The 18,796-nt window shown below is 35.9% G+C and overlaps 1 protein-coding gene across 50 annotated transcripts in view; it reads left to right on the forward strand.

Annotated features, from left to right (window-relative positions):
- The first annotated feature begins 2,468 nt into the window (after positions 1 to 2,468).
- MYT1L (myelin transcription factor 1 like) overlaps positions 2,469 to 18,796 on the forward strand; it is a 616,195-nt gene continuing 599,867 nt past the window's right edge. For 29 of the 50 annotated variants that reach the window (XM_012519322.2, XM_012519327.2, XM_004477676.2 and 26 more), the window contains exon 1: positions 7,456 to 7,955. The gene's annotated coding sequence lies outside the window, so the exon portion shown is untranslated. Of the gene's footprint in view, positions 2,993 to 7,454; positions 7,956 to 9,026; positions 9,245 to 9,284; positions 9,843 to 18,796 lie in introns of those variants that run through there. The other 21 variants (XM_058287946.2, XM_058287952.2, XM_058287963.2 and 18 more) reach the window with 8 other exon arrangements.

Below are 18,796 nucleotides of genomic sequence, written 5' to 3' on the forward strand. Positions count from 1 at the left end.
ATACAGTGTATTTTCATAGACATGCACATATGTGTAAGAACATATATAAATAAATCTGTGATATAAAATATTGTGGCTTAGTACCATTTAGGAACTTCTTTTTTACTGTAAGGCAAGGTCTTTGGAGGTAAATTTTTACTAAAAAAAAAAAACACAAAATTTACTGATAACACAACTAAGGCAAGGCAGAGAAATTCATAAAGAATAATTACTATATGTGTATATGCATACATATTTTCATTTGTAAGTTATAGGATATTTGGATGTGCTTTGAAATAATAATATTGATATATTATATATTTATATCCTTAAATAGTGAGACAGGAGCTCATTATTTGCCCTAAGTACTTAAATTTTCATGCAAATTTTATTTTGCTTACTTTTTCAGAGGAATGCTTTGTCCTTTATAAAATGGAAAAAAAAAAATCCCATGGTAGTACAGTTACAATTCTATTGTCTTTTCAGAGTCATCCTTCCCTTCAAGGTGACCACACAACCTGAAGAACTGTCCTTACCCAGAGTGGCTGATTGTCTGGGAAGCCCAGGATCAGTCTCTTAGAGACAGGAAAATACATGCTCCCATTTTTTTTTCCCACAGACTGTAAATGATTCCCTATTCTTTGCTCCACAGAACATCCGATGTGGTGCCCAATCAGCTGAAAAAGCTGCACAGACGTCATTAGTTTGTGTGTGTGTGTGTGAGAGAGAGAGAGAGAAAGACTGCAGCTGCTTTGCCGCGTGCCGAGTGGAGTCTCCATTAGGGCAGCTCTATTGATTTCTGATTCACACTGCAGCAATAGGGCTTGCGTGCAGGGGGGAAAGTGCAGCTTAGAAATAAGCATTGCATTGCATATATCGTTTCTATTCAAAGAAAATAAATAGCAGGTACTTTTGCGTCCTGAATATGATGTGTGTGTGTGCGTGTGTGTATATATATATCATAAAAATAAAAGTGTTTCTCACAAAAATAAAAATCATGCATCTGTTACCAAAAGGAACCAAAGGGGGGGGGCGGATTTAGACAGTAAAATCGACAGAAATACTCTTGTTTCTAATATCTAAGCAATTTTTCATGAGAGTTAGGAATGGTCTAATTTCCAGAATGCCTTCAAAAAAGAGCCCTGAAAATTTTCACATAGATATTAAAAATTACAGTTTATTTGAGGGTACTCTTAAGCTATGCCTGATTATTTGAAAAGCACTTTGAAGATTTATTTTTAATAAATGCTGTTAGATCATTCCATCAGTTAGTTAGCTTTTATTTTTCTATTTTTAATGCCTGGTGTTGCATAATATCTGGGATACAGTAGCAGGCTGGTTGCAAATGCTTGAAACAAAAATAGTTTTTTTCATAGGCTGCATTTCAGCGTGTCCAACTGTGAGTATGTGAAGCAGAGAGAGTTCTCTTGAGGTCTGTTGCCTAGGATTTGGTTAGAAATCATGGTATCTGGAGTGTAAAAATGTCGCCTTGGTCTTTTAGGCAGTTTGAATAACTGACCCTCTACTCCAAGCCTAATTAATGACCACCTATCCCAGCCCCCTCCAAAAAAAAAATGATGAAGTAAGTTCAGTTTTACCATAATGGTGTTGTCAGGTAGGCATTCTGTATATGAGCAGCAGAAAATTAGAAGAATCAGATAATTCTTTCCCATCTCCCCCATCTCACATACACACATACATGACCACACATACATACTCCAACCCCAGTAGGTTAAGGGGAAGGAGGGTGATACCTTTTTAAAAAACGAAAGGCAGTAAGCCATTATTAGCAAGAGCTATATTGAGCATGCTTGCCAGACAGACTGCAAAGCTCAGCTCCAGTTCCGCCCAGACATGTGCCTTGCCATTTTCATTTTAATCAGTCTGCTCAGGATGGCTGCTGATTCATTTTGCAGGATGTCCCCCTGGGAACCAAGGTGGAAGCCTGAGGCGAGCTGCTATTGCATCAATGCAGCACACCACATCAGAGAGAGAGAGAATGAGGGAGAAAGAGGGGAAAGAAAAGGAGAAGACCACAGCTAGTCCACCACATTTCAGATTTCAATATGTCTATTTAAAAGCTCCTTCATGAACCCAAGACCATTATAGAAAATATAATGAAAGGAAAAGAAAAGAAAAAATGTTACATTGTCTTATAATTATCCACCTCTCCCCTCACTTCCCACCCCACACCCCATTCCACCCAGAGGTTAGAAATTCTAGTGTTCTTCATGGGCACTGTAAAACACAATGTATATCCTTTATTTACCTGATAACTAGCTGGGGTGGTATACCTGATTTAGCTGGAGACTTTGATTTGTAGGATTGACAACCTTATTATGCAGTGAGCTTATTATTGATATTATTCTGCTCTCGGTTGCCATGGCCACCTTGTGAGAGACATTCAATTTTCTCTCTTCCATCATCATTATCTATGAGGCCATCTGTTGTGGAAAATGAATTCAGCCTCATTTGCATGACTGATAAGCAATTTTTTTTTTTATCTATTTAACAGAAGGTCATATGCCGGGGATTTGGAGCTCGTGAAAAAAATGTGGAAAAAAAAAAGCATATCGAGAGGATGAGTGGGAGTGCGTGCATTAGGGGATGTATGTGGAAGTAAAACAGATCCCTTAGGCCTGTGAGCCTATCGCACTGCATTTGTCATTCCTGCTCGGGCGACATTTTTTTTCCCCCCTAAGCTTCTGCACACTAAACACAGTGAGAGAGCTTTTCCCTGCAGTCTTCTTGAAGTCCCCTGATTTTTACTCGGTGTTGGTGGGTGTCTCTTAATTTTTTTTTTATTATTCCCTGGAATATGGGGTATAATATCAATATTCACTGAAGACAAAAAAGCAACCTTTTCTGCATCTCGGTGGTATGCTCTTTCCTTGTCATCCTTTCAAACTTGTTGTGGAACAGAGTGTTCTTTTCTTTCTGTGCATTCTGAACCAGTGCAGTTACAAAAATTGAACTTGTCTTTAACTTGTGAGCGGTTTGGTGATGTTGTGAGGTATGTGATATTCATTAGGTTAATTCTTTGGACTTTAGTGGACAGGGTCGGTTTTACCATAGCTCAAAGGCTTATGCTGCAATGACTATTGTTTGCTCTTTTTTAAAGTTATTTTTAAAGCATGGCTGGTAGTTGAAATGTTCCTGAGCTAGACATGGTTTATAATCCACGGAAGTCTGTCTTTAAAGCAAAGTGGGTATTAGGTTGCATGCTTTATCCGTGATGTTGTTTATAAAAAACTTGCTAAATGTACAGTACTTGGATGTTCTGAGGATACTGGAAGAAAAACTTCCCAAAGACTTTACTGGATTACTTCATATTACAAATAAAGAAGATAGTTTTAAACAAAAGCTGTTAAAAATATTAGATATTCTTGATATAATGTAATATTTGCATATTGATAAGAAAATTCACATATTATTTAAACTGAGAAACTCAAATAAATATTTTTTCCATAACCTAAATGTTTGAAGCTATAGTAATGAAACAGTATTTCATTTGTAACAGAAACATGCTTTTTGATGCTATTTAAATTAATAAACTTAAACTTCAAACTGTATTCCTTAGCTTCAAGATAGATAAAGTCAATATATATATGCAAATATTCATTTAATAGAGAGATATACAAATTATAGAAAACAGATTTTGAATTTAGCATTCATTTAAACATGAGAATTTATTATACCACTGAAACTACATAATCTACAGAATGTTTATGTAAGTTACTTTCTTAGAGCAAAACTACTTTGCAAGATAAGAGCTTTTTGTGTTCAAATGCTTATATTTTTACTGAACAAGATTAATTTCACAGACAAAAAGCTCTACCACCACTATCACCATTAGAGGCATAAGGGGATCTTTTTAATTGTGCAACTTCATAAAAGTCATGTAGCTTTTAAATCATAAATAGAGGCATAACTTTAATACAGTAAATAATATTTTAAATATAAAAAAAGTTCTGCACAATATTCCTTTTGAAAAATAATATATTACATTTCTATAAGTTTTCACCATTCAAGAACTTTGATTCCAAAGTGTTGATTGTATATTATAAATGATAGTAAGGGGTACATTCCGGCAAAAAGAAAGTTTGCTTTTTCTAACTGACTTAAAGGGAAGTATATGATTTTATCACTGAAAGTGTAATAAGTCAATTGATTAAAATCTTCCTTAAAGTTCTACTATAATAATAAATTTTCTTCATTTAAGACAATAGACCTTCCTTTATATATCTGAATGACAGTATCTTACTTGACACTTTTTAAAACTCTTGCCCCATTATCAGACTTATTATAAGCATAATAGTTATATATTTTTTCTTTTATAATTTGCCATTTTTAAATGGCTTGAGTTTTATAGCATTAGATTCATTTTCAATATTAATTTCACACTTAAAAGTTCAAAACAATAAAATCCTGAGAGTTTATGAAGATTATTTAAAGTGGCATTAGTTTTCTCACTGGACCATTCTTTACGCATCAGTAATACGATACCTGGACCCCTATTGCAATGTAAAGGTCTATACCGTTGCCTTTTGTTTAGTACATGTACTCTTAAGGTTTTTGAAGTGAAATTGTCAACTTCTGAAAAACCTAGGAGATATCATGGTTGATCCTTCCTGCCAACCCACTCACCCCCTCAAAAAAAAGTTAATTACCAATCTTGGTTGGATTCTTCCTTGCCTCCCTGACATTTGACTGCTGTTAATTCACTGATTAATCTCATTAATATGATTATAGTAGGATTTGGAGTTGGCTGCCATTGTTCTGTAGACAGTGCTTTTCAGCCTGAGCTCTTGCCACCTCATTCAGTTTTGCTGTGATTTTTCAAAGGCTGGTTGAGTGAGCTATTGTGAGAGAGGTTTCTCTGCCTTTCTCTTTCAGCACCGGGAGCTGTCCGCTGCTGATAGCAATTACATTCAGCAGAGACTGACTTCCTACTAGTTTACTGGCAACGTGAAAATGGCTCACTTTCATCACCTTAATGATTGTGCTCCTTGAGGTAGAAGTAGGAGAAGGTTTTGGGGTCACATTTGATGCTTTGAAAGTGATGACAACAAAAATATCTAATCTTTAGGCTTGAAATTTTTGTTTTATGAAGACCTTCAAGCTGCCATTACATTAAAATTTTATCCTGTTTTTTAAAATTATGAAACCAATGAACTCATTAAAAATTACTGGTATATACATAATTCTGAGTTGAAAACCTCTTTTTACATGTTTTTAAGTGGAAATTTCTATCTAAATATAAGTAGATATATACTTCATTTGTTAATAGATGAGCCAGGATTATCTGATCTTACAGTAAAGCAGAAAGTAGAGGAGACACATAAATTTCAACTTCTCATAAGTTAAACTTGCATCCTCCAGCAGAACTTATGCTAATTTCATAAATATGTTTCGGAAGTGAGATCTAGATTTAAGGCCTAAGAATTGTGACTATGCATGAGTATTGGACAAATAGTCCTAAAGAAATATGAGTGCATAGCATTCTTTTGGATTATAAAAATACTATAAATATGATTTTAGAATTATGTGTATATTTTTAGAGAATGAGCTTTATTAAAACTACCGTTTAAATTGTTCTTTTCTGTCACATTTTTCACCCAATTTATTTTTTACTCTCTTAGAATGCTTATATTTCATAACTTACTTTTGAATGTACTCAGTTACTGCACCATCTCATGTTTTTATGCAAACTTTCCATAGGTTAAGGAAAAGAAAAGTTAATTTTCAACCTCAAAGCTTTTGAAAATTTTATGTTCATTAAAATTACATTCAACACTCAAAATTTAAAGTTCATAATCTGATTATTTGTTCATCTGCTTTTAAAAATACCACAGATGTATGATTAAAAAAAACAAAATTCAATGACTTTCCAGTGAAAGTTAATTTTGTCAAATAAATAATCTTTTCAAAGTCACATGTATGAACTAGATCTCCAACTTTACCTTTAAGCCTACATAATTTGAGGGAGAAGCAATTGTTTTAAATAAACAAACTATCATCTAAAAAACATTGTTTACCTAACTAAACATTTTAGTAGAATTCATTTTTAACTTCAAACAACTTAAAGTTTTATTTACCTTTAAATATTTTATGTAAAAAATCCACTAAGTGGAGTAAGAGGGACTAATAAGATGTTGTTTTGTAATGACCACTATGCACTGCAGTTGAAGTTGGCTCAGCTGGGTGTCCCCTTTAGTCTAGGGATCATAATTTCCAATCAAATGCATCTAGTACTTTGCCATAAAGTCTACTTTGATGCAGACTCACCAGAATTCTGTCCAAAAGGGAAGTGAATGATAGATTTTAAAAGAGAGATTTTCAGTTTTGTTAAATTCTCATAGTTCAATTACTCCATTTCAAATTTAATTGCAATAGAATTATGGATTCTCTTCATTTCATGTTCTTAAAAGAGCCCTTCTCATAAACATCTCCTCTTTTTTTGAGAAATTTGTGTATTATTCTGCAGAAAGGAGAAATAGAAAATTAACTTTAGCAAAGACTTGGAAATGATTAACCTTAATAAAGATATTTTTCACCAAGTTAAGTTTCATATATGCCTGATATTTACCAACAGTTACAGCAACCTGAACTTAAAAAATAAAGCTACCACAAAAATTAAGAAGAAAATATGTATAGGGTTTTATTGTGGGGGGTGGGTACAAAAATCATATCTAAATAACATATCTCAAAATATTCTAAATTGACATATCCTACACATAGAATATTTCCTATAATGACCCTTACTTGTTTCAAGAAATAATACTAGATAGTCTACTTTTATAGTACTTTACAGTATGATTTTTTTTGGTACCAGATTATTCTTTTCATCAGCAGGCTATTTCAATGCAACGTGGTTTCAGTTTGGAATATGCTTTTTGTCCTGTCTTTCTACACTGTTTCTCTCTCTCTCTCTCTCTCTCTCTCTCTCTCTCTCTCTCTCTCTCTCTCTCTCTCTCTCTCTCTCTCTCTCTCTCTCTCTCTCTCTCTCTCTCTCTCTCTCTTTCTCTCTCTCTCTCTGTCTCCCCCCCCCATCTCTCTCTGTGTCTCTGTCTGTCTGTCTGTCTTTCATCCTCTCTCTTTTAACTCTGGCATATTTGTCTCTGTTTCCTCCCTGTCTTTTCTCTGTACGTTTCACACATGCATTGTTCAAGCATACACAATGATTTTTCTATGCATGCTTCCACAATGAAACTGTTTTAAGCTTTGACATCATAATGAGTCCTCTGGGTATCCGTAGAAGTAATCAGAGATGGCAGAGAAAATGTAAGCCAGGTGTTATAAAACAAGAAAGAGTGCGTAAATGCTTATTTATTTGATGGAGAAATACTGATGAACATTGGTACATTGGGCTGTTCTCTTAGTAAAATTTTCCCAAAATGTATCTCTTTAAAAAAAAAAAAAATCCCTACTCCCCACGTGGTGATTATCTGAGAAGTTGGGAGGGGGAGGAAAATATTTTAAAGTGTAAAGGGTATTGCTGTGAGAAGACTCCGAGTGTTAGAGGATATTCTCTTTCAGCTTTCCTTGATTTCAGACTGCAGTGATTTCTGGCAGGGCTAGATGGGAAGGGAATTGTAACCTCTGTAGTAACCAGTGTGTCTGGACTCAACACGTCAGGCAAGAGGGATTACCTTTGAGAGCCAGAAGAAGGTGTTCTTGGTAACTTGCTACTTCTGTGTCAGTCCTCCCCACGGAACCCACAGTCAGCACTGTCTTATGTCGAAAACCTGCAGTGGTTTATCACGAGTAGTGATTTTGCCTTAGACTATCACTGTAGACAGTGAGCTAAGAGAAGGAAGGCGCTGGAGGATAGGGGTTAGGAGAATGGAAATGCCCAGGGAAATGCAATCAACACGTGTGATGGTTTCTTCATGGCAGAAACAGCCCTGTGTGTCTGGAGAAATAGACTGCTAAACAGGATTTTGTTTGATGGTCTCCAACTCTTCTACTAAAAGGTACCTGTTTCCTTTCATTTTAAAGGTTCAATATGATCTTTAATTTGTCTGGTTGTTGCAACTCCTAGCTCTTCAGAATTCTTTCAGTTGTACTTTGAGTCCTTCCACAAATATTGTTTCCCTGCATGCCTAACTATCTTCAGTTTTTGTTTACAAATCAGAGCACTTCTTTTAAAATCTCATGGTTTAGTATACAAACGAGCCAACAATGGAACCTTCCTGAAAACAGCTACTCCTTTAGCACAATACCATTGTGGGGTACCAGATATGCCTGCATGCTGCCAAGAGTTGTTGTTAAACATGAGTCTGTGTATGAAAGGCTAGTTTCCATGGAGGAGGGGTGGGGAGGTGTTAAAGTTGCCTTTATGATTTAATGTAGCCTTTCATATTGCTGAGTGTTATAAAAGAGAGAGATTTGCAAAGAGTCGAAATGGTATAGTTTCCACCAAAGTAAAACATTTATTGCTTGTCTCAAGAAGCCATTTATAAAATCAGCACTTTTTTTTTACTGTCAAAATGCTAATGAAAGACATATGTCTACATTCTCTTTTGCCATTTTTTAAAATTTTATTTTATTGGGTCTTGTCTTTCCAGGTGAAAGTTTTTTATTTTTTATTTTTTCTTCAAATGACACTAAAAGGTTGATAAGGTTTAACTTTCTGAAATAAGTAGTTACTTGTCTTTTGTTTTAAAATAAAGTGATGAACAAAACTCATAATGGAACAGAATAAAGTCTTGTTGGCAACCCGAAAGAGATTTTAAGAATCAGTTGGAGTTAACTCTTCGGTCACTGTTCTTTCATTTTAATAAACAGTAGAGGAGGTTTTGGAACTGCTTTTTGTTTTGTTTTGATGTTTAGCAGCAGGACTATTTAAAATATTGTAGGTTCAGCTGACTTTTGTGGGGTCTCTTTGGCCACCGCATGAATTTACCATAACATCAATGATAGAGGAGATATTTGTAGATATATTTCCTAGCCGGTAGCTGTTAGCCTGACTCTGGTATTTACAGTTCTCATCTATTACATTAAATACAGCACTGCACATGATACACATTCTGCTCTAGAGATTTAGGGGCCTGTGGGTACAATGTAAGAAGCATACAGCATACATCCCCAATCTTGTCTAACTGTGTTGCAAGCTTAATAAACAGGAAGGTTAGAAATTATTGGTTTAATCCACAGCTATAGCTTGAAAAATACCCAGCTCAGTGAAGAAGTTCTCTCACATACTAGGATTTGGGGAAATGGATATGTTTTGTATTGCTTAAAGGATGCAGACTGAGACAGGGTAAGTCAGCAATATGCTACTGATTTTATTCTGCTGCAGTAATGTGGTCTCTAAGGGAACTTGTGCTTGATGCATACAACTCAGTCAGGTTTTTTGTAGCCCATCGCCTGTCTGCTGCTTTTAAATGGAGGCTACACTTGATCCAGCAGGCAGAGTGCTGCACGCATGCCCATCTTTTCTGTCGTTTAGTGGTGTCAACTTATTAATTTCCGTCTCCGACTTCAGCCCTGTTAGTTTCCTGTCTAAAAGCATTATTACTTTTGTCCGTGTGGCAAAAATAATTAGCATACAGATGAGAAGTGGCCCCGTGTCTGAGCGCCGATAGAAAGAGAAGATGTGCAGTGAAAAGTTGATTGGATGAATGGAGAACAAATGGTGGGCGTTCAAAAGCATTAGAAGAGTTTTGTAGTCGTGAAGCAGGTTTGTAAATTTTCTGGGTGAATCTCTAAGATGGAAGGCAGTGGTGGCTGCCGTTGGAATGATTGCTTGCCAGCCTCTGGCCTATCTGAAGGTGCCAAATTGGACTGCAGGAGGAGATAATTCATTTGGACTACTTTGTTTTGCAATTCTTCAGGTTCTTCTTTGATATTCCCTCAAGGTAAATATGTCCTGTTCTCCCTGCTGTTTCCTGAGCGTTTGCTCCCAAAGTGGAGCAAAGTTCAACTCCTTCTGGTCAGTAACAAAAGAATAGTCCTTTGCTGCTAGTGTGGGGAAGCTGCTTCATTCATCTTCCAGTGCATAGGTCTGAAGCTAAAATTAACTGTTTAGTGATTATTGTTTTCAGAAATTTACAGCAGCCATTATTAAATGTGTTTAATTAATATTTTCTGGAAACAGTGTATCCAGACCAGGAAAATTAGCAAATGTTGTTTCCATGAAAGCCCAGACATAATTAGTTTTGACTGGTATATATTTTTCCTAGCTGGAAGAAGATGTTAGCTAATTTTACCAGCAACTGACTAGAGATGGAAGTTTCTATTGATCTGTAGAATCTACAGATTAAAAATATAAAAATTAGCACAAACTCTGATACTCTCAGGTATTTTCAGAAAAATAGAGATTATTTTTACAAATCAGTTTTCTGAAGATTGTGTTTGAGAGTAGCAAAACAGCCTGCTGGACTTTTTCTTTTCTATTGTGACACATTTTTCTTATATAATTCTGTGACTGTAGAACTGCAATATGGGTGTTTTTAATGTTTGGTTAAATATACCTCCCTCTCAGGGAATTCACTGGTAAATAGTTCTGTCTTAATAATTCCTACTCCCTTTAAGAGGCAAGGTTTTCATTTTGACTGACCTATTTATTTCATCTGCTTTTAAGGTAGAACTTAAATAAAAATTATTATCCTTTAAATGTCCTTTTATGGTTTTCTGAATATTTAACATCACCTAATGATTTTATTTTGCTTTGATTTTGAGGCTTTTTTAAAGAGTTGCTTCACTTGAGCTATTTACTGTAGACAATGACAGTGAATATTTCATAGCAAATACAACTTTTTCTTTTTCTCTTTTTTACATTTAAAAAGCTACACAATTCCAAAAAGAAAGAAAACTACCTTCAATGAACCAAAACCTCCAACACAACATATTGGAAAACATATTAACCCTTCATATGGCGCTGCTGACACTTTGTTTTGATCATTTCTCCCCTCATACTTCAAGTTTCTGAGCACTCGAATTGAGCTTCTTTGCATAACAAGTAAATTCCCTATTTTTTAACCAGTACATACATAATGAATAAAATGTTTTCCTATTTCCTTTTCAAACTTGCTGGTAAACTAGAAAGAGAGAACAACTGAGTTTTTAAAAAATTTTAATCCAAACAATATCAAATACCTAACTGATCTCAGACTCATGAACTCTTTCCTAGAGAAGAATAATGCTTATATTATTTTCCATTGCTGTATTTCATTTTAGAGTTGAACCAAGTTTTATATGATTAAAATGACTCTGTTTAGTTTTATGCTGGTGCATAACTTTCTTGAGGGCAACATATCAGTGATTCAGTTTTTACCCTCGATGTGTCCATTGAAAAAACAGAGGGAAATACTTCAGTGTTACCTATTCACAATTCTTGCTTTGTGCTTGGCTGCCTTTCAGAGGTATAGTACAGCTTTTTTTTTTTAAAGGGACCAAAATTATGTCATATTAGTTTCCAGTCGGCAGAGTTACTTTATGTCACTTTTTGTCACATTAGGCTTCAGGCACTGTTGAGTTGAGATGGGTTTGTATTCAAAGACAATGAAAAGTCTCAGAGCTAGAAACACGGTGAGGTGTACCTGACAGGGCTAACAGAAAATGTGATTTCTAAGAGACTTTTTATTTTTTTTTAGTTTGACCCTCAGACTGGATAACAACTTTAGAAAGAAAAACAGCCTTTTCATAGCAAATTTTCTAGGCAATCAATGAGATTCTAAATATCAGGGTACTCTGAATTAATTTTCTTTGTGGGGAATGATTGTGGGTATATGGGGTATATGCTATCTCCAGAGGGCTGCTCTGTGTCATGAATGCTGCTTAGTCCATTGCTTTAGTAGTGTTCCCAGTGATTATTAGTGAAATATACGTAAATATGTTTTCTTTCAAAATTTTATTTGACCTTTTCTTTAGAATTCTGTACTATGATATACTTTTGCATTCTTAGGACTACTACAATTATCTTTTCAATGGTTTTGTGGGTACATGAATTTATGTATGTTTTTAAAATGTCAATATGAGAGTATATTGCATAAGCTGACAATATCTGAGTTATTGGGTTAGTATGTGTACTATGTAAATCTGTTTTAGAGATATTTATGCTATCATTAATAGAGTTGAAAGGAACTTTGACTCAATATTATATATATGCTTTTTATTAAAATCTGAATGCCTAGATAGTACACTAGTACTGTTTTAAAGAAAATTACCTCTAGAATGGTGGGTTTTTGCTTGAAAAAATTTCAGATGTGAAATATCAGGCATAGGTCTCCAAATCAAACAAGTCACAAATTAATAATCAATGGTGGAGAGACTCCTTTTAGGACATCGACACAGATTTTCATTATAGGAATTCTAGTCTAACCAGTCTTTAGAAAAGTATTTCATGCCATTTATTCAACCAAGATCTGAGTAGTGTATTTTTATGAAACTCAATGGAATATATTTTTTAAGTCAACATTCCCTCTCAATTCTAGGGTCTACATCACTGGACCCTGAAACAATGAACAATTCTTAAAAGCTGACTTTAAATTTGGTCCAATCTTCTCTCCCTCGTACATGTATTCCACTAGTCTGTGCCATCTGAACAGAAGCTGAAAGCAGAGCATTGTCGCCATGAAACAATGCTAGCCAGACTGGTTGTGGAAATAATCAAGGCTGGAGGGCACCCCATAGAGAGTCATCAAATCAAGTCTGCTCTGGAACTGTCTGGTAGATTGTGAACATTCAGAAATCAATGTTGCATCTGCTAGTGGACCCTCTGGTTCACTGAAACTCCCACCTGCCTAATGCATCTGGGCAAGAGCTTTTCAGCGACCAGTTTCCTTCAGGATAAATTTAATATGTCTTGAGGGCCAGGCACAAGCAAATTGATTCTATCTCTGCATCAGGAAAGCCCATAAACATCTGTAAGAACACAGATTTTCAACAACCTCAGAATGAGGGGATGCTATTTTGCCATATATTTCAAGCTTCCTCCCTTCATACCTCATGCCAGCATGGTATTTTTTAATTAGGAAGTTGATTAAAAAGGGCACGGTATACCACGGATGTATGGTCCTTTGGCACACATCCAGCTGTTTGTTTGTCTGGGTCATGGAAAGTGTTGCTCATCACCAGTTGCAGGGAAGAGGGAGAAATCATTAGAAGACTGAGGGATGGCAAAAAAAGAAATTGTCTTGGTGTCTGTGCTAATGGCAGTTGGTTGGAGTTTCATCTGTGTAAGCCTTTTCTGCAGACAGACTTGCTGGCTTCCTTCGTGCAACAGTGATCACTTGCACTTTGCAAATAACTTGGAAACACAGAGCAACTGGATGTGTGAAACAGATTTTACGTGGTTCTGGTTTTTCCATAGACAATCTGAGAGGCCAGGATTATTTGTGTTTCTGGATTCAAGCCTAGTTTTGACCTCATAACCTGTAGTATTGGAGTGAATGGGGGAAAATAAAGGAATGGAGCTATTCTGTTTATCTTCAAGAAATGACTGGTGTGGTTTTTACTTTTTTCTGTCTAAGGGAAATTCCTTTCTTCCCTGGCTCTTTTTAGGGCTTGGAGTATATTATCAGAGGCATAAAATTTTATGCCTAATTGTAGTGTTCCTGTGGCTAATGTGGTGTGAATAAGTACCATGTTATGAATTTAACCCTGTGTGTCCCTCTCATTGTATAAGCACTTTCCTAAGACCAATTTTACAAAAGGAAGCAATGTGAAACACCCAGCCATGAGCGTTGACAAACTGCCGACACTGGGACTGCAGAGGGCAGACGCTCTGGGGCTTTTACGTTTACCTCTAGGGAGAAGGTTCAAGGTTAAAGGTCAGGGAATTATCTTTTCACCCCCGTGGGGCTTTTCAGCTGCCAAGAGAGAGTTTCTCTCTTTTGTTTTCCTTCCCACTGACCCTACTTGCAAATGTATTAATTATTTTTAAATTCTGCCTTTTTCAAGAGTTTAGTCACAGAGTAGCTGGAGTCAGCAACAGCAGTGGGGCAGCGGCCAGTGCCCCTCACCATTTTCTCTTGGGTGGAAAAACATCAAAGTTAAAGCTGAGGAGTAAAGGGGTGACTTTTAAAAACCAGATGCTCCATGCATTCTTAGCAACACTAGGTAATGCATGGAATGAACCTTTCCTGAGTACCTACTATGTGCAGAAACAGAAGGGGCAGAACAGAACCAGTTAAGATAAAATCCTGTCCCACACATCAATGTGTCTTTCTCTCTCCAAATTTCTGATAAAGGCTAGTCACAAAGGTTTCTAGATTTACTTTTTCTTGAATGTGTTTTTAAATGGACTAAACCACTTTTTCTGACTTACTAAGAGGAATAGAGTAAACACAGATGACCCTTTTGTGGTTGATTAATACTTCAGGGATCCAGAGGATCATTCTGAAAATTAGTTTTCAGTGGCACACCATTACATATTCCTATTTCTATATTTAATTAAATACAGGATTTGAGTTTATTGCCTTCTTATAAAATATACAGCGTTTTGATGGTTCTAGAAAGTTAGGTCCTCATTTGTTGTGCTTTCTGGGTGTAATTTAGCCATTCCCTGTTCTATGCAGGGTGAGAATTTAAACTAGCCTTTGCTTGCCCGAGAATGAATCAAACAGTAAATAAAATGCTAGTTGAAGGAAAAAGGGTTGGTAAATGTCAGGTGTCTGTTTTGCAATTTCTGAGCTGCAATTTCAAAGCTGTTGATCCCAGAGATCAACAACAGAATATTTGGATGCAGCATGGTTAAAAGTCCACTGATTCACCTTCCAAACAAACAGGAAGATTCCCCTGGTTCAAGCTCCGGTATCTCTGACTTGGGTCTGTGGCAGGCAGTACTGCCACGAGGCAAACAGCTAAGCAGGATAGCAGACTTGGTCATTCACCTGCTTGCCATTGGTTGAAGCGGCAGCAAAAGGAGAAAGGAGAGGAAAATTCAAATTAGAAATTGGTCATGCATTTCAGACCATTCAGATGATTATATGCGACATTTCTGTTGGGTCAGACTTGACTGAATGTATCTACTTATTCGGAATTACGATTTTTGAAATTAAATCATGTAAAAATAAAGTTAGGTTAGAATTTAAGTGGCTCAAACATCAAAAAGCCATGTGTTGTTTTTTGTGTTTTTTTGCTTAAAACAGAAGCCTGAGTTACTTAAAGTGGAAAATGTTGATCAATGCTAGCTATTTGCATCCAACAGAAAGAAAATCTTTGATAATTTGCTGAGATAAATTTCAGACCAATTTATTATTTACCTTTTGGTTAATGTGGCACATTTGGTACTGAATTAACATTTGGAATTTTCCACTGAATTTGTATTCTGAAGCTTCCAATACCTTTTTGCAGTTCTTTTTCATAGTCCGGGGAACAAGAATGGCGGTAGTTTCACTGCCCAAATATTTTTTGTTTTTTTTTTAGCTGATATGCTGTTACTGGGATTTTGTTAGCTCAAAAACAATCCTTTTCCCTGAGGGACCCACATCCATAGTGCAAGCCAAGAAATATTGTGGTCTGTTCTCTAGGGACAAGTTAATACACCTGTTTACAAATGGGCTGAGCCACCTGTTCATCTAGTTTTAAAGTTAACGATCAAAACAGTATCTGATCAATGGAGTTGGTATGACTGGGAAGACGATAAAATACATGAGATAAAAGGTAGCTCCTCATTTTAAAGACATGGCATTTCCATATGTGTCTATTTAATGTCTAATAAGTTAGAAAATACGATCAGCCTGTGATCAATATCCCAAATTACAAATATCAACTCTCCAGGGGTTAGATGTTGAATGTGTGCAAGGAATATCATAGACAATGATATTTTACACTTGGGGGCTTTACGTTTTTAAAATCCAACATATGCAGCTAAAACAACTCAAAAGAATTGCTGCAAGTTGGGAGTTGATGATTGGGCACTCAGAAAAATGGGCCTCTATTTGAAAAGAAAATTCAAAGTTTCCACACTTCTCTTCCTACCTCCAGTATGACCCCTTCTCTAACTTGTCCCCATCTTCCTGTTCAGATTCTCTGTCACTGTGGAACATGTTGCTTGGATGCAGATGGCACCACTGGCTCTAACTCTTTCGGTAGGCATTTACATCCCTATTAGCTCCTGCTCCCGGATTTTTATTTAACTAAGGACTGGGTCATAAAGACAATTAACAAATTATATTTATGGGTTTTTTTTGCCTCTTCAAGGATCAGAAACACTGTGCCTAGTTGGGTTTATGTCAGCTGGATTGCACATGAGCTATAGTTTGTGAGTAATTCTCCATATATTCAAAATGATCAATTACTCTATGATACTTCTCTTTTCCATTAACTTCTAGAGGGTTTTTTCACCTAATAGTAAGCATTTTGGTCACTTTTTCCTTTTTTGTCATTTTTACTTTTGACATGAGATATTCCATCAATAGCAAACCTGGACAATGATACAGAGGTCATGTGAAATAGTACAGGTTTGGAAGACCTTAGTCTTACCTTAGTTCAGCTCTTCTCGCAATCTGGGAATGACTTTGAACAAGTCATTTCAACCCTCCACATATCAGTATCTTCTTCTATAAGGAGGGATTTGGACTTCACAAGTTTTTTTAGAAATCCTTCCAGTTCTAACATCACATGATTCTGTGTATTTGGCATCTTCATGTAAGGACTTGATATGAAAAGTTTTACTGTATACAGGTGGTGTAGGATCACTGAATTTTAGGGTTTGTCCTACTTCTCCTTTTTAGTTGTCATTTGGCAGGGAAGAGCAGAAAGTAAGAAATAACACCCAAAAAACTGGAGTACTCAGAGTTGGTGCCATTGTTTGATTGATGGGACCTGATTCATGATTACTAAGGTCAGCAGATGACATGCAATTCATCTAACCAGGGACTTCTTGATCATCTAGAAAAATCACTTGACTATGTATGAAACCCGGAAAACTGAAACTGATAGCTGAAACCAAATTTCTAAGTTATTTTCCCTCTAATTTTATTTATTTTATGACTTTGGTTTTATTTTACTTTAGACAATTATTTCATAGTGGCAACTATATGCAGTGAGTTTCCCAGACAGAAATCACAAAACTCTATCTGGCTGTATTATTACTGCTTTGCTTCTCTTGCTGCACTCTGACTGCCAAGGGTGTTGTTAACCTATCATGATGTAGGCGAATCAAGTGTAGGTAATTAATATTACTTGGCTTCATACTTAGGGAAATATCCCATTGGCTTCTTTATGTCTTACCTTTATTTTCAAGAAGCAGTGTATGGATAGTGGTAACAGATTATGTATGGGTTAAGTAAGAACACATTTTAGTAGCTAAAATCTGTTACACAATCTATGTCCTACTTCTTGTAGCCTAGAGCACTAGGCACCCATAAAAAGACAAACAAGAACTAATGGGTACAAATAAATACTAAATCTGAACTGGCACATCATAGAATGTTCTTCACCAACTCAAAAAAAGTGCATTGAATATTGTCTTCCAAACATCACAGTGAAGTAGAGAAAAACAGTGTCCCCCTTTTGGGAAAGAGAAACAAGACAGAGAAATCAAGCAATATGTACAGGATTAGACAGCTCTCTGCCCGGCCTGAAACTTAGCCTTCTCTCCTGAGTCACAGAAGCTTTTCCAGGTAGCTGCTACCAAGGAGGTTCATTTTGAAAAGTTAAATGAAGCTATGCTTTATTTAATAAAATAATCCACTCTTTCAATGATCCATGTGGAGCTTTTCTCTAACACAAGCAGCAATGGAGAGGTGCAAAAAAAGTCAGAGTAGGTATGGGGATGGTGGTGAAGGAGATAGAGAAATGAAAGTACAAAAAGTGTACAGAAAAAGAAGGTAAAAGGAAGAAAAAATTCACAGACAATATAGATATACTTAAGATATGCAGCATAAGTGTTTCTACTTCTAATTTAAAGTGGGAGAGTGAAAGGGTAGGTTGTAAAGAGGGGCCAGCTAATAAAATCATATTTTCAGAAGATCAAGCATTCAGGAATGTTAAGTGACAAAGATTCACACTCCACCCTCTCTACTATACATATCTGAACTATATGTTATGTTGAGAAACTAATGAAAATAGACTACTAGGAAAACACCATTATGGCAATAATAATGACAGTAAATACTTAGTAAAATGTACTGCACTGAATGTTCTATCACTTAAAGCCCACAAGAGGTCTATAGAATTGTTACAGGTACTATTTTTTTATCTTTCTAATCATCAAAAGGTAAAACTATCATACCCATTAAAGAGTTCATATCTTAAAGGTATAAACTATGTAAGACAGGAAATAAAACCCCAAAAACATAGAAGTGCTTTTTTTATACAATGTGAATACACTTGTCAACCCTCTGTGTCTACAACTTAGTACTTAAATTGGCTGGTAAAAATGTTTGCAAATAGACCAAACACTTAATTCCTGAATGTCTGTGGGGCAAGCATTCAACTAAGTAGAAGGCTTAACCTTCATCCTTAAGAACTTGATGGTCTAGTTGGGAACACAAGGCTCAAATATAGATCAGGTTAAAAAGCAACACAGAAAACATTTCTTATGGCCAATCAAAGCACCAGAAGAAATGCCATGTGTACTCTGGTGGTTCTAGGTTGGATGGCTCTACAGAGTACCTACCCTACGATAAGAATACAGAAAAGTGAGCTGTTATTTTTAAGACAAGTAACTACTGAAAGCACATTGAGGTGATATCTTGAAAATAAGTGTAATTTGAATATGCAGGGGGAAAAAAGCATTCTATGTTAATGTAAACATAGTAAATGTAGTAAATAGATGTGTTCTGAATTGTCATTACTGAGTGATATTTGATAGTGTTTGATTGTTCATTCTGTTACAGTATCCACGGTTTGGAAATGATTA

This window comes from Dasypus novemcinctus, chromosome 25, assembly GCF_030445035.2.
Source record: "Dasypus novemcinctus isolate mDasNov1 chromosome 25, mDasNov1.1.hap2, whole genome shotgun sequence".
Taxonomy (NCBI): Eukaryota; Metazoa; Chordata; class Mammalia; order Cingulata; family Dasypodidae; genus Dasypus; species Dasypus novemcinctus.